General features: G+C 37.2%; 1 protein-coding gene across 1 annotated transcript in view; it reads left to right on the top strand.

Annotated features, from left to right (window-relative positions):
* The window catches only part of STK3 (serine/threonine kinase 3), a 54,322-nt gene that overhangs the window by 37,168 nt on the left and 2,662 nt on the right, over positions 1-14,492 (top strand). The gene's annotated exons all lie outside the window — the stretch shown is intronic.

Here is a 14,492-nt window from a genome sequence, read left to right as displayed (position 1 = left end):
TGGAGAACATGGGTAATATTCCATATAACTGCCTATTTCTGTTTCCTCACCTTTTTATAATTCTATCCATGAATTTGTTTGTGCCTGAATTTTTGCTTAAAGCTAGTGCTGACACAACTCATTCTATTCTTATTCTGTTTCTATGACATTTCATCCTTTATTGCTTGGTATTTTCTTTTGCGGATTTCTGTGGTTGCTATAGCAACAATAAATAGCAAATTTGTCAATTTTCAAGTGATATTGCTACTTTTAAAATATTGCGTGATATTAAACTGCTGAGCAAGATGTGAATTTATTAAACTATGCCGAACATATTTAATATAATTAATTTAAATTACCCGGTGGCTTTACAATGTTACTGCTTCTAGTTAAAGCTGTGCACTGTGATGCTGCCTGGGAGAGTGTAAATAGAATTCAGTGGTGAAAGTGAGAGAAAACAGTCATTAAATTCTGAAACTCCCCATTTCCTCTTGTTATTCTAATAGCCAAGTTCTGGTAAACGTTGCTGGCATTCTAGCAACATCGTCATCAACCAGGCTAGTGGATGTTTAGCTTATAATTACTAGGGTTCCCTGTGTGCTACAGGTCATCAGGTGGCATAAGTACAAGCTCCCAGAATGGAAGATGTTTGGAGACACTAATGGCAAAAATAACAGAATGAGCTATTTCTGTAAGACTGTGTTTAAAGGAAGGGGAGATAGTGACAGAGGAGAAAGAAATGTAGTTTGAGACTGAAATGGGCGAGAAAGGCAAAAAGCCAATACCTCCGTTGATTTGTACCCTCCAGATCATTAATGAAAATGAAAGCAATCAAAATTAGTTATTTATTAAAATTGATCTAATGGCCCAAGTCCACAAGCTTTTATGTACAATATGATTATGTTACTACCTTAAAATATCTTTTAATATGTTGGTTTTTTTAAAATGTTCTGAAGTCATCGCTTACTTTTTTTGTGACTTTTTAGCTGAGTGTTTGATGAATTTGATGTTTGCCTGTAGCAGAATAATGTGCTAAAATAAATTATTTTTCATTGTCTCTAATATATTTGATTTTACAGCATAGTGAATTCTTGAAAAGTGTTGAGTATTTGTAATTTCAACTATGTGTGCCTGTGTGCGTGTGTGAGATTAAGTAGGAATATTTTAATGAAAACCATACCTCTGCAGTGTTGTCAAGAAAAAAAAAAAGCTTTATTTTTGTCTCTTGCGTTCTTAAATTGTTAGTGTAACTTCTGTGATGATAGGATGTTAGGACATCTAGTCTCTGATTACGCTGTAATTTCAGAGCATAAGAACGCAAGGTCTTCAGCTGTGTCAGCAGCACTACAAATCTCAAAGGAAATAAGCAGAAAAAGAGGTGTAATTTTTTCTCCATCCAAACCTGTTCGGGCAGCTCACACCTTTTCAGAGAAAAGAATTGACTTGTTGGTCCACTGTTCAGTACATTTGGTGGTTCAGCAAGGCAGCTTGTATTCAAAACTGTAACAGCTTTTCGGAGGATCGTGGCTTAAAGCTAAAACTCACTCATCTGTCCTTAGGAGATTCTGTCCAGAAGATCATATTAATTTTCAAATGAAAATATCCCTCTTGGTTTGGGGTGAAAAGGGAAGAGGAGAGCAGTGTTGGGGATACTTTTAAATTATTACATTTCTAAGGTTCTTAATATTTGTTGCTGTATATTATAAAAGTTGTTAAACTCCTTGATACTGTGTTGTTTTCTACTTGTGACAAGACACTAACATTGTAAAGATGCACACTGTTTTTTTGAATGTGGCATAATTCTGCCACATAAGGTGAATTTCATTAACACCAATTCAGGAATGTGTGGAGTGTATTTATATGTCTGTCTGAGAGAATTTTCTTTAACCATAAGTCCTAATGTCCAGATTCTGATATGTGCGACAGTTAGATCAAGAAGTAATTCACATGCTTTGCTGAACTCATATTTAATACAGAAAGTCCAGGACAGATGTGATCTTTTTGACACTAACCCTGTGTATCCCTGCATTTGTTTGTTCTTGTGCATATGCACATCAGATCTGTTGGTGGAGAGAGATGTTCATGCCCTCTCTAGTCTCACAAAGCTCTGAAGAAGCTAATGATACTAAGTATGTTACCAGTCCCATTCATTTGTATTTTCTCTCTTCAGTGAGAGACCATTGAATGTAGCATACCATTCAAACAGAGGAATAGATCTTCTGTAAAAACAAAACCCAGTGATGGTGTTTTAAATGAATTATGAGAGCATTTAATAACCTCAGCTTTTATGCTTTTATCTTTACTTTAGAAAAGCACTATTCTAAAGATGATATTAACAATTGAACTGTTTTGGCAAGATACTCTAAATTGAAATCAATGTTTCTTTGGCTTTTAATTATTTCTGAAAGTGCAGTTGTGAAACACATTACAGTTCTATTTAAAAATTAGCCTGTGAGCTGTATAGCAGTTGACTGAATTGAGCACAGATTTTATTTGAGTACTAACACTCTGCATTTCAGGTGTATGTATGTCTGGCTCACATTTTCCTCATCCTTTTTATATGGTCTGGGAATGTGCTGAATGGATTGTTTGGAATGAGTTAGAGCTTGATAGGGGCGCTCATTATTTCCTGCCATGGTAGTTAGATTTGGAAATAATACGGGTGAGGCCTTGGTTCTCCTTCAGTTTCCAAATCATGAATGCTAAATCAATTTTAAAACCTATGTTTGAGCCCCAACAGTGTTTTTCAGGACAAGGATTTCCATTTGAAGGTATAGCCATCTCTACCTTAAGTGTGGTATGTGTAGCATTTTCATTGTTAATACACTATGCATTGACTAAGATTTTAGAATTATTTCCATTTCTTTAATGTTTTTAAGTGTAGAAAAGTGAAACTTAATCAAAATGTAGATAATCACTCTAGAAATGATGAATGGGAAAACTAGCAGTGGGTAGATAGGCCAGTAGGGTTCTGCTGAGACTCGGAACACATCATACATCTGGAGAGTTCGCAGAGCTAGTATCAGTCCCTAGTTGTGGTCTAGGTAATTGTGTAATTTAGTCAAGCAATCCAGAAGTGGAACACTAAGTGCTGTAAATTGGGACTGTGATTGATTGGCGGTGCTGTTGCAAAAGCTTGCGCAATACCTGTTTGCATTATGCTTAGCGCTAATGTTTTTTCCTCATCTTAATAAACCACAGATATATCTGCAAAGTATAATCTGAAAAACCTAATTAAACAAAGTAATATTCTTTAAACTGTGACAAAGTGAATAGATCACATGTGGTATAGACCTTCCTGGGGGTTCATACTGTGAAGGTAAAAATGAACTATGCTAATTTTTGGCTTGATCAGATTAATGTTTAAGTCATGGACAAAATATTTGATAACAAAATTTTTTTGGCAAATGATTTTGGCAGTTCTGGACTCAGTAAGTGAATGTGCCACTGAATCATTGAATCTTGTTTAATGAATAAATAGTGTACAGCATTTCTAACCTAATACACAGCTTTCACTGAGTGGACTCCATTTTAGAGAATAGAATTAGTTGGTGGTTAAGTTTCTGTTCAGTGTCGAGATAGTGTGGAGTTCCTGTTCATTGAGCTGATGGCACTTGTTTTATTTAGTATTGCTCTTAGTAGTGTGTTGATACATGAGCTTCTTACTTCATGTGTTTTAACATAATGATTATCTTTTTCTGTATTTTCATTTTTCAGGATATTTCTTAGTATATTACTTGTAGCGAGAGTAAAGTACTACATGTCTTTAAAGGAGAAGATACTGTATATATAAAAGCTGCTAGATAAGTGGTACTATCTGGTAGGTTACCAATTTCTGTATTTGTTAACTTATCTTAGATTTAATTTGGTCTGAACTTGAAGCATGACAGTATCTGTCTGTGCTACAGTTAGACCATTCTAATGTGTATTTCATCAGGTTGATTAAAGATTATTTGATAATCAGTTTTTTATTTATGCTGTTTTTAATGACTGTGGAGCTGGTGCATTTTGTCAGAAGTAAAACTAAATCTTCTACATTAATGAACCTGCTGCAACTCTGCAGTATCTGTCTGATTTGTATGATTTGTAGATATAACTCCAATAAAAAGCAATGCTGTTAAGAATTAAAGTGTTTCTTAAAACGTAATGAGATTTTTGAAAATGCTCTTCGGTTCTTGAACAGAGTAAGAAAGTTTTCTAAATGAGTTTCATCAGTTCTTGTATCATCAAAGCTCTTTTTATAAAAGAAAATGAAATCTCCATCCCTTATGGTCAGCGAGCTTCCAAATATGATACAAGAGTGAGACAATACAATTCTGTTGTCTGGAGACTCAGCAACCTGGGCTGCTGCTGTTGGAAACCCAAATATTTTGCTAGCTTAATTCTTCTGGTGCTTAGGAAAATTGTGAACCACATCAAACTAAATAGGTAGTTGAGCAGTTCCCTGGGAAAAAAGAAATCTAAAAAATGGCTGAGACGAGGATAAAGAAGGTTTGAGGAACTTATGGACTGAGGCTAATTCTTTAGAAGCCAACAGTGCTTCTGCTGAATCCTTAAAGTTAAACAGAAAATGAAACTTGCTGCTCTCTTGCAAAGATGACGGTAGCCTTGGACCGAGGGATCATTTCTCCCCTCCCAGATCACTACAGGCCTCCAAAAGTGACATCAATATGCTGTGCGTTGTTGTTTAAGGTCAGGTAGGTTCAACTGTCGTCTTCTCCCTGGTCCTTTCTCCCCGGGCATTAAATAGACATGGCTTTTAGCAGGTAGACATCTCTCTCTCACTCTGCTGTGACTCACCGTTCAGTTTCATTACTCTGTTTTTCCTTTTCTGTCTCTATCATCTGTTTTTGACTGGCTTTGCTAATTTGTTGTGTTCAGATCCTCCTCTTTCTGTTGCTTTGCAGGCCTCTTTATCAACTGGTATCTCAGTTTTGCTGTTTTCTCGCTGTCTTTGCTGTAATCTCTTCCGTCCCATAGTGATTAAGAAACATGGCATTTGTTGCCTATAAATTTCCCTGGGTTTCTATACGATTTTTCCTGTCCAGCTTGTACTGAAAGCGGTTGAAACCAATACTCTCCTGTATGTGACTACCAGAGTGCTTTCTGCATGAAATATAAACCAACAAACAGTATGTCTATCATCTTTCCATTTATTAAAGATGATGTGTTATTTTCCTAGATCCCTTCTAAATTGGCTATTTTAAACGGGATTGAATCATCTTCCTTACAAAGAATATAAATCAGTCAAGATTCTTCAACAACTAGATATAAATGTGTGTGTGTGTGTGTGTGTGTGTGTGTTTGGGGGTTATTTTCTGAGGTTGTCCTCCCAACAGACTTTTCTGGTTAGGAAAATTTAGTTTTGCTGTATCCATTTTTGTTTTAGTTTTGAGTATCAACATTTTGCATTTCTAAGAAATATGAGATTAACTTGTATTGCCCTTCACTATGACATGGAGGTTTAAGATTTAAAATTCTTTTAGTCTTTGCCAATGTTCTCCAGGTTAGATGCTTTTCTGGGTCTCGGTTTAACTTCAGGATTATCTCTATGTATACATGTATGTTGTTGTGTGATATAAAGGAATCCTGATTATTCAGTACATTTCCATTGTCAATTTTATTTTTAAAAGAATCTTAAATGGAAATTTTAAAAGTAAAGTATCTTTAAATGATATCATTATGTATTTCATGAATTTGTAGGTTTATAGTTTTCTTTTTCATGTTAGTTATGTCTTTAGTTTTACTTCTTAATAGAGATTTACATTTACAAAATATTGTAGCAAAATTGGGAAAATTTTTAATTTTGTCTTTGGGATTTTTGGGAGCCTTAATTGAATGGTTTTATTAAAATGATTCTAATCCTAAAAAATTCATAGTCTCAATAGTTAATACAACTTGCATTTACACATAGTTTAGTGGAACCTTAAAAAGATACAAAACTGTTATTTTCTGAACATTTAAATAATGATCATCTCATCTGAAGAATGAAATGTCAAGGAGGCAATACCTTAGCTTAGAAAACATCTTTTGAATATGAAAGTAACTTTTGGATCTATGTAGCTGAATGAATGATACCTGCAATTTGCTGGAAATGTGATACAATATTTTTATAACTATTAAACTCAAGTGCACTGTAATGTACCTGCTGGTAACTGAGCCAATGCTGAAGAATATGAAGAGTAACCAAAAATGCTTGCCCTGGAGATACACATCTTAATAGAGATAAAATACTGACTTTTTGATACTACTTATTTAGCACACTAAGAACTCTAGCTAAAGAATTCCTTTCTGTTTTAAAGGTTTATGCCTTTGTTGGGTTGTGTTTGCAAATTTTTTTTTCATGTGTTTTTTTTTCTTCTCCAAAAGGGGGGGGGGGGAGTTCTGTATATTTTTAGATCAGGTGTTGTAGCTGCTTTGCTGTCAGCACTGTGTGGGTATATTTGCAACTGAGTTTAAAAAGCATGATATGAATATCCAGATGGAGTGTTTTTCCTAATCTTTAGATTATTTACTCTGTTGGGAGCTTTGGTAAACATTTAGAGTATTTTTCATGGCTGTGCCCAAAAGCTTGAGATGCCTGATATAGAAAATCACAGTATTAAAAATACACCAAGATCTGTATGGAACTGTCGTTCTCTAAGGCATTTCAAACAGTGAATTTTTGCCAGAGATACCTAAAAAGTCGTTTTGAAAAATCTCTGTGATAGATGATGTAATTTTAAAGAGAAGGTGAAAGCACATTGAAGTGTCATGCTTCAGTAGACTCACTTGTAAGCATGTAATGTACCAACACACTCTCTAAATGACAGAGCAAAGAGCGGAGAGAGTGAGAGAGAGTATGGTAGGCTTTTTTTTTCCCTTCTGTACAGGTTTTCTTTTTTTTGTTGTTTTTATTTTTTATTAACAGGAAACTATTTCAGCTACTAAACAGTTGATCTCAAAGCCTCTTATTAATGGACATTTATTAGCTACCAGGTTTTTGAGGTACATCGCTTGCAGGTTATTTCCCTGTGCTCAGATTCTTCTAGGTTGTTTTATCTTTCTTAGTGAAAATCACAAACTGTCCAACTACATGAACATCAGCCATTACAGTAGTGAAAGCAATGTCAATGATGTTTGAACTGTTTAGTACGCAATGAAGCATTAACACACTCAAAGACTAGTTTTGTCAGGAATTGCATAAAATTACAACATGCAAGAAGTACCAATATTACTAATTTTATACTGCTTTTCATGATGATTTCTGCTTTTTCCTTAGGGTTCAATTTCCCTGGTCAAGATTGCTCATTAAAGTTTTAGACTCGGAGAATTTTTGTTCCTGAACTTTTTAGTCCTTTTAATTGTGCAGAAATACTTAGATTCTAGGTGCATCCTCATGACTCAGAAATAAGAAGGGAAATAAAAAGACAACTTCCTCCCCCTAAAAACTCTCATTTTGGAGATCTAATGTCTTTTAAGGTAATTTAATGATTGTGAAAGACCTGGCTCATGATTTTTGAATTGGCAGTACTTCATGTTAGGTTGGCAGTACTTTATGTGCTCAAAGAAAATGCCCTGGGTAGTATGCAACAATAGTACACAAACGATAGTATGCACTAATGCTACAGAAAACTCCTTTTTTCCCCTGTGGTGGTTTGCTGTTAAAATCTAACTTTGCATAGAGCTAAAAAAAGCTTTCTAAAACTGAAAGTGATGATTGTTGTTAGTATCTGAGATTTACCTCTGTTTTGTTAAAACAATGTAGCTTTAATGTATGAGCAGAGATGGTTCTACTAGTGAATGTAGGACTTCATCATGGAACATTCATGTACAAATTTATTGCAAAAGACTTTATAAAATTACATTGAGTTGTCCCTGTTTAATTTTTTTTCTTAATGCTATGTGCTTATTTTACCCCCCAAAATGTTTAAGATAACTGTCAGTATTGTCTGACTTGTTGACTGAACTTTGGGTTTTAAAAGTCATGTTTTTAATTCTTTTCTCTCATAAATTCTCAAAAACAATGACAGTAAATGAGGTCCTTTTTATATCTGTATAACCCCATGTTTCCCATTTGGCCACAAGGAGACTTGCTGTTCAGACCTATTGAAATAAATGTTCCCCTTCTATCCCCTGTCTGAGTTTGCTTTCTTGTGGCTGATTTACCCGCCGTGGTGCCAACAGGGCAGGAGTGCCAGCGAGACAGCTCCAACTGGTGGCTGCGGGGTGCCTCAGACAGCTCGCTGCCTGACATTGCCCATCCTGGCTCAGTATAATTTGACATATAAGCATAGGACATACAGCAGTTCTTGCTTCATTGCTATGCTGGGGCAGCTGAACAGATGACAGTAACTGAGGAATATTTCAGGGAAAAAATCCTTTTGCACACAGGCCCGAGAGAACTACTACATAAGTGAGATTCACAGGGTTTGGCTGTGAGCTTGTAGACTGGAAAATTAGGTTAAAAAGGCTCACCTTTTACCTTTGTGTGGGCTCAAGTCCAACTTTTTTATATTATTTAAAAGGAGTTTGAAATCATCAGTGGACCTCATTCCATAAGAGAAAAGAAAACTTTGCTCAGGAGAGGTAAAGGAACAGCTAGAATGGAGAGAAAGTAAGTTCCTCTTACCTGAGGCCACTAACAACACAAAACAATCCAAGGCATGCACTGGTTAAATCTTAAAGTGCTATAGGCAACCCACTTTTGCAATTGCCATAGAAAATTATTATTGTTAGCCATTCTGTTGATAGTTCATATTGCAAGAATTACTAGCAGATGGGAAAATAGATGACTCAGAATACAGTATTAGCAATCCATATTTTTTTAATCAAAGGCCTCTAATAAGGCATGTAGCATCTGTAAGATTCATTTAAGCAGTTGCTAGGAAGAATTTGTTTTTTCAGGTAAACACAACAAACTTAATACAGATCATTTTTTGATTGAATATCTATTTTCTTAACAATTTAAACCCTGAAAATACATTTGCTTGTTTTTGTTGCACCAGCTTAATGGCAGTATCCCATAATTTAGTTTGATGGACTGGAGGTTTGCAATGGTAACTCATGCATTATGGAATTACTAATGAAATCTAATTTTATCATATTGAAAACATCACAGGCCTAGAGCTTTTATTTATCTCCATTAGCTGTCAAGGGTGAATTAAGATTATAGTGCTCTACATCCACCAAAACCTTGGCTTTCACCCCCTGAAAAGTTTGGATGGCTACGGATATGTGCTGGCCAAGTGCAGCTAACGAGTTCCAGCCTCTGTCGTCCAGACCCCTTCACCTAAATTCATGGACTGCAAGCGCCCCCAAGTACCTCAGATGCATTGCCTCCTTCCTGACTCCTGTGCTGGAAACAGGTGAAAGCCAGTAGTCAGTATTTGCATTGCACCGCTTGACTTGATGACTTCTGAGAGGCCATTTTTGGTTGTACACCATCTCTTTCCTTCCTAGCTATTGCTGCATAATTCCAGCCTGTAGCAGGCACGCATATAGATTTTCCAGTTGCCCATTTTGGCCTGAATTTCCTTCAGTATGACTTGACCATGGTTGCAAGCAAAATATATAGGGTATGGTATGTGTCCTCCTACAGGTAGAAGAATTACTGACTGCAAATAGTTATTCTGGGATTTGCTGAAAATACCGATCCAAATGAAGCTAGTCCATCTGGGATGCAAGACGTTAGGTTGAAATACCAAAAAGTAAAAGTTGTTTCATTTGACTTGCTGGAGTTTAGTTCTGAGAGACAACCACGTGAGTATGTGAGGAAAGAATTCCTTCTCTGTCATTATTTGATGAAGACATGTTAAAAAAATAGAAAATAATTTGATGAAATGTGAAAGTGCACTACAGTCCACATACCTTGCATAATAGTACTGCATTATTTTTTTTCAGCTACAAAACTCATCTCTGCTTCTAAAATTACAGATAATAGTGATGAGCAATGGTTTCTGCCACCTTCATGCAAGGAAAGTGCACCTATCTTTGGAGAGCTAATAGCTGTGATATGTGCTCTGATCACAACTTGATCACTTTGTGGTTGGTTATCAAAGTCCTGTAGGAACTTCAGTTTGCCTAATAACTTGCAGGCTAACTGTCCCAACTTTCAGATTTTTAACCTATCCCAGGTTAAGATCTCAATAGTGAAGATGGTCGCATTAAGAAAAGTTTGCTCACAATTCTTAATCTGTTCTGCTGCTTTTTGACTTCTGTATGTAGCCTTTCTTGGAAATATCTCTAACCCTATTATGAGTAAGTTGAAAAGTGGGTCAGGAGGAGGCAAATAATTGGCCTCCCATTTCCAAAAAGTCCGAGATAAGTTATACCAGGTTTCCACACTTACCTGTCTCCTAAGGGGAGCCTAAACAGTGTGGCTGGGTTGCCTTTTCTAAAGATCTCCTCTAAAGAGGAGAGGAACCTCATGAAGTTAACAAAGGGAAGGTCAGAGTCCTGCACCTAGGGAGGAATAACCCCTGGCACCAGTACAGGTTGGGGGCTGACCTGCTGGAAAGCAGCTCTGCAGAGAAGGACCTGGGAGTGCTGGTGGACACCAAGTTAAGCATGAGGCAGCAATGTGCCCTTGTGGCCAAGAAGGCCAATGGTATCCTGGGGTGCATTAGGAAGAGTGGTGCCAGCAGGTCAAGGGAGGTGATCCTTGCCCTCTCCTCAGCCCTGGKGAGGCCACATCTGGAGTGCTGTGTCCAGTGCTGGGCTCCCCAGTACAAGAGGGATGTGGCACTACTGGAGCAAGTCCAGCGAAGGGCTACAAAGATGATTAGGGGACTGGTGCATCTCTCTTATGAGGAAAGGCTGAGAGAGCTGGGCCTGTTCAGCCTGGAGAGGAAAAGACTGAGAGGGGATCTTATTAATGTGTACAAATATCTAAAGGGAGAGTGTCAAGAGGATGGGACCAGACCCTTTTCAGTGGTGCCCAGCGACAGGACGTGAGGCAACGGGCACAAACTGAAACACAGACAGTTCCATCTGAACATGAGGAAAAACTTCTTTACTGTGAGGGTGACAGAGCACTGGAACAGGTTGCCCAGAGAGGTTGTGGAGTCTCCATCCTTCAAGATATTCAAAAGCTGTCTGGACACGATCCTGTGCAATGTGCTCTAGGTGACCCTTCTTGAGCAGGGAAGTTGGACTAGCTGATCTCCAGCAGTCCCTTCCAACCTCAACCATTCTGTGATTCTGTGATTGTTACTGAAAATTGAGTATAGTACAGTAACAAATTCAGTTATGGTTGTATTTTGTGCTGGTTGTCTTCAGTTCAAGTTGGTGTTGCTTAAAGGATCTTCAGCCAGAGGAAGCTTGGGGTGACAGAGCTCCTTTCTGCTTGGGCACCTTTCTTCTGCCAGGATTTCCACTTAAAGCAGCAAGAGGAGAAGGGAGCTGATAGCACTCAGCTTGTGTTGCTACGAGCTTCCTCTGAGAGAGCAGCTCTCAACTGGCCTCTTTATAGGCAAAATCCATTTCCTTTGGTACAGCAAAGCAGAGTAGATAATTTCATTCTGACTTGTTTTGGATGAAACCATGGTCTGAGAATCCTTCAACATGTAGAAGACATTATTCAATGTTATCTGGCTCTGGAGATTGCTGTGCTTTGTTTTCTCCCTCTTCCCTTAGCAGTGTGGCTCTCTCTTCAGTTATTAGATTAACAAGCATACCTTTCAGGAGCAAATATATATATATTTTTTTCTTCTACACACTTAATTTCTTGTACTGGAAAACTGAGTATGCGTACCCACTCTAGAAGACTATTTGTGTGTGTAAAATAGGTATACACATCTGTTTCCAGATATTATATATTGCTGTATGTACTTGATACATACATGGTGTTATAGGTTCTAATTTGGCCTGTTGCTTTCCCAAAACCATGTGATTACACGGTGATATGAAGGGTCCCAGTGAAGGCAAATGCTGTTAGCAGAAACTTCATTCACTGAAAACTGCCTCTGTCTTAGAGTGGCTCGTCCTGGTACTAATTGTTATGTGTTTGATTGTGGCTATTTGATCTCAGAAAGGAGAAGACTGTTTCTGTTACTTGGAGTGGCAGGAATTGAACCATCCTCAGGGTAATTCTATCCTGATTACTGGATGGCTACAGCTTACAGCTTTTAAAAAGCAATCAAAATATCATATAAAGCCTTTCTGATTTCCTCTAGCCTTCACAGCTGAATACTCTACCCATTAACATTGGTAGCCCTAATAGTTACAACAGCAAACTACATGGGAAATTATTTATGGCAGTGTGTGACCTGTTTGCAATTGGAAATAAATGAGTGTCTACCTCTCTCATTTTAAGAATTGGAATCGAAATATTTACTGATTAGCTAAATCAAATTGGTACCCTGCAAAATTGAAAATTATTTCTGTTAGAATTAAGAACTAAATAAAAAGTTACTTATCATTCAGGGGAATAAATTGCATAGGAATAATTAAATTTCCTGCTTGAATTATTTTGCCGCCTCTCACTGGGAAATGTCAATAGCATGGATAGAAGTCAAGAAAAAAATACTTTGAAATTTGCCAAGGAGGTGCGCACACATGCACATCCCAGAATGATCTGCAGCTTTTAGATGTGATAAACTGGTTTTCTGTAGTACATAGAGCACTGTGACCATTCCTGTTTAATCCTGCATCTGATGTCAGATAGATGAGACATTCATAACTCTGTTTTCAGTTTCTTAATTTCCCTGTTTTCTGTCATTTACTTCCTTTGGATGACCCAAGCATCATGCATTTATACAAATGAGTACTGCAGTTGCTTAGGTCCCCTGGGTGACGTGACTGAGATCATTCTGAAAGATTCTTATTTTCTGGATTTGAAAATTCAGTCTCTTTAATTTCCAGCCCAGCTGCCTGTGGTCTTTAAAAAATACTTAATTCTATTTGCTGTCTCTATTTCTTGATTGAAATTTAAATAAAAACTCACCCATGGCATTTCTCTCTAACAATTTATACAAAATGTTTTTCAACACAGAATAATTATGTGATCACATGAGTTTGAGTCTACTATATATAGTTTAAGCCTGATGTCTATAGCAGTGATTCAGAGGGGATACCTGGCTACTCAAGCTGGTAGCTGGTCTGGCCCAGGCCAGATAGCAGACTTTAATAATGGTCCTCACGCAGCACGTGCATACACAATTATTCATGGTGCCTTTCTTAGTCCATTTGCTAGTCCATGGTGCCCCAAATGCATTCCTCCTCTTACACATGCTAGAAAACATGGTTTTATTGCTCCTCTCATCTGTGTTGCTTTGGAATTGGTTAAACAGGGGAATCAGCACTGTGATCTCTTCCTGTGATACTGCAAATCTCTCTGACACTCCTCTAAAGAATATCTTCAGTGAAAAGTGTCTTTAATGTGCCAGTTATATTTAGCAATTGGCTAAAAATGAAAGAGAATGGATTTTTTCCTTTCTTTCTCTGAAAATAGAAAGATGTTTTTCTGTAAGAGTCTTGGTGACGAAGGAATTATGATTCCTTTTGCCAGTTCCTTCTCGTGTTTATCAAATGTGAGAAACGTACCAAACTAGAGGATATTTAATTATTTAGGAGGCAACTCCTTCCCTCCTAAGAAGCCAAAGTTGTCATTTGTCCTTGGAGAAACAAATATTACTCAATGAGCTTCTGAGCTACTAAGCACGTGTGAGGTTGCTCTGAAGCTAATACTAGTGTGAGGATCTTTGGTCCTGGAAGGTGTTTTGACTTCTGGGTTTGATTGCCAAGTGCAAGGGGGATTGCTCTTGGCTGTGGGACCATAAACATCCTCACGTGGTTCCTTCTGAAGGAATCGCAGAATGATGCATGTTTTCTGCTGTGGGGAGGCCTTGTAGAATTAATTACGAGCAGATTTTGCCTTAATTAGATATTTTCCCATAAATTCGCATCTTCATGGGAATTTCATTATTAAAATCACTTTGCATGAAAATTTTCATCTTTTTCCATATGCTCTTCTATGAATTTCTGATCTCCACTCCCTCTGTGTTCTGGCTTTGTTAATCGTTTACTATGTACAATGTAATATATTAGTAGCAGCCATAACACTCGTGTTTGGACTGTATGTAGCAATACGTGTTGCTAACTTATATGCCTCAGATGCTAATAAAAATATAGATCAAAAGTAGTATTGCATTCCTCAGGGAAAACAGATCAGACTGTGTTGATGGAAAATTGCCCTAGATTCATGAACTAAGTATTGACTCATTAGTAGGTTGATTCAGAAAATGTTTTCATTTTTTTTTCTGAGTTAGGTGGTGTGCTTGTTTGCAATGTCAGAATATTGGCAAACAAAATATAGATTGTCCCTTTCCTAGGATGAAATTACTTGTGCTATTTGAAATATATTGATGTATTTCACACTTTTTCCACAGTCATTTTTACACTGAGTAATTGGTGCATCCCTGGCAAGAAATAGAAAGGCAGAGAAGCACTAAACTTCCCCATGAAAAAATACATAGGCCAATCAAAGGACCAAATTTCAAATGTAGGTATTTCCATGGAAGACCAGATGGGGC

The sequence above is a fragment of the Apteryx rowi genome, unplaced genomic scaffold (genome assembly GCF_003343035.1).
Source record: "Apteryx rowi isolate R43461 unplaced genomic scaffold, aptRow1 scaffold_165, whole genome shotgun sequence".
Taxonomy (NCBI): Eukaryota; Metazoa; Chordata; class Aves; order Apterygiformes; family Apterygidae; genus Apteryx; species Apteryx rowi.
This window is presented reverse-complemented; position numbering and strand designations above follow the sequence as displayed.